Source organism: Triticum dicoccoides, chromosome 5A, assembly GCF_002162155.2.
Source record: "Triticum dicoccoides isolate Atlit2015 ecotype Zavitan chromosome 5A, WEW_v2.0, whole genome shotgun sequence".
Lineage (NCBI taxonomy): Eukaryota > Viridiplantae > Streptophyta > Magnoliopsida > Poales > Poaceae > Triticum > Triticum dicoccoides.
In genome coordinates this window covers 465,006,320-465,008,568 of record NC_041388.1, presented here as the reverse complement: position 1 = coordinate 465,008,568, position 2,249 = coordinate 465,006,320, and positions in this window count along the sequence as shown.

The following is a 2,249-nucleotide window of genomic DNA, read 5'->3' as shown; positions in this document are numbered from 1 at the left end:
GAGTCTGCAGAACCCAAGGGAAAGAAAAGGCCAGGTGGCAAATGGTAAAACCAAGGTTGGACATTGCTGGAAAAGCTTTAATCAAGGCGAACTATCAAGGGGTTCCCATTATAACCCAACCGCGTAAGGAACGCAAAATCCGGGAACATAACACCGATATGACGGAAACTAGGGCGGCAAGAGTGGAACAAAACACTAGGCGAGAGGCCGAGCCTTCCACCCTTTACCAAGTATATAGATGCATTAAGATAACATAGCAATATAATGATATCCCAACAAGTAAATAAATGTTCCAACAAGGAACAGCCTCTAATCTTCACCTGCAACTAGCAACGCTATAAGAGGGGCTGAGCAAAGTGGTAACATAGCCAAACAACGGTTTTCTAGGACATGGTGGGTTAGAGGTTTGACATGGCAATTTGGGAGGCTTGAAAGCAAGTGGTAGGCATCGTAGCATTGGCATAGCAAAAGAGCGAGCAATCTAGCATAGCAAAGATAGTAGTGATTTCGAGGGTATGATCATCTTGCCTGCACAGTTGTCAGAGTTGACTGGATCCTCGAAAGAAAACTCAACGGGCTCCTCATTAGCGAACTCGTCTCCCGGCTCTACCCAAACAAGACAAACAAGCAACAAGGACACAATCAACCACGTGCAAGGAACAAACGATATGATGCAAAGATGATATGCTATGCGGGATGCATATGCAAGATGTGACAAGGAATGCATGAACCTGGACTCAACTTGGAAATCCAAGTGTGCCACTGGAAAGATGAGATGAAATCGCTTGAAAACGATATAAAGAACGCCGGAATCGGAGTTACGGTTTGGAAATGACAATCGATTCAAATATGACACCGGTCTGCGATTTACAGCAAGTAGGCATCTAAATGCAATGAGATGAACATGCTACAGCACCCAAACATGACAACAAAATACATGGCAGGGATGCCTTCAAGATGCTTAACAAAAGTCTAGCACTGAGCTACGGCCAATTCATCCATTAACAGGTTCAAACAAGCATGGCAAAAAATGCATATGGCAAACAGATTTCAGACTTAGTAAAATTAACACTTGTCTGGAATTTCAGATCAGGTAGCTCTCTTCGGAGCAACAAAACTACATGCTACAGGACCTGAACATGGCAAAGTAAAGCATGGCATGGAGCTACTCAAAGAGCTTAACAAAAGTCCCTTAGTGACCTTGAGCCAAAAGGGACCAGAAAATACAATTGCAAGCATGTGAACATAGCAAAAACATAATCAGTTTTTAGACTTAGTGAAAACTGGAGCATGCTGAAAACAGATATCAAGTAGGCATGTTTACGAGCTCGATGCACTCACTACGGTGCAAGTCATGATAATCTAAGCATACACCCATCAATATTACACAAAATGCAAGCTAGACATGGCAAGAACAATAGCATAGCATGCACGGATCAACTACAACATCATCGGCAAAATTGCAAACAAGTTTACAATCTGCCCAGATTCACAAAGTAGCAAAAGTAGAGCTCGATTGACTCAAGCTAGGGTGCTCCATAATTGCAAACAAAGACATGGATGGATAGAGCACTACAATAATAACAAAACATTCTTACTGATCATCCTCAAAAGAGGCACGGATCTCTAGGAAACAACGTGAACATATGGCATCATGAGATAAACAGATCAAGGACTTACTGGAAATGCTAAGTCCCTCAAATCGGAATTAACAAGTGCACCACTTTGCAAGCTTGTGCTAGTCACCACACACATCATAAAAATACATGGGTTGCACCTATGGAAAGATGACAAAACCCTTAACAAAACATATGTAGAGCATCAGGGCATATCATGCACACAATAATCATGGCAAAAATGACAAAAAGCTAAATAGAGTAGCAGATCTGACAATTAACTCAAGTAGCCCTCTTCTAACAGCATTTCGGGATTCAAGATGAACACAAATGAAAATTATGCAATGGAATGAAATGATGTACTCTCTGAGATGAACATTTTGATATGCTATATGCCCACATCGGAGCTACGGATGCAAAGTTACGAGGCCATGAACATGACCATATGGATCTGAAATCTCGGGGACTTAGACGAATTTTTAACCTCCGGATCTAGGGTTTTCACGGAATCCGAGGCGTGGTCGGGGCACTGTTCACCGGAGTTCGCCGGCTGGAGTTGGGGAAGCCGGAGCTGGGGCGCCGGCGACGAGGCGCGGCCCGAGGAGGCGCGGCCGGGCGCGAGACGGAGGGGCG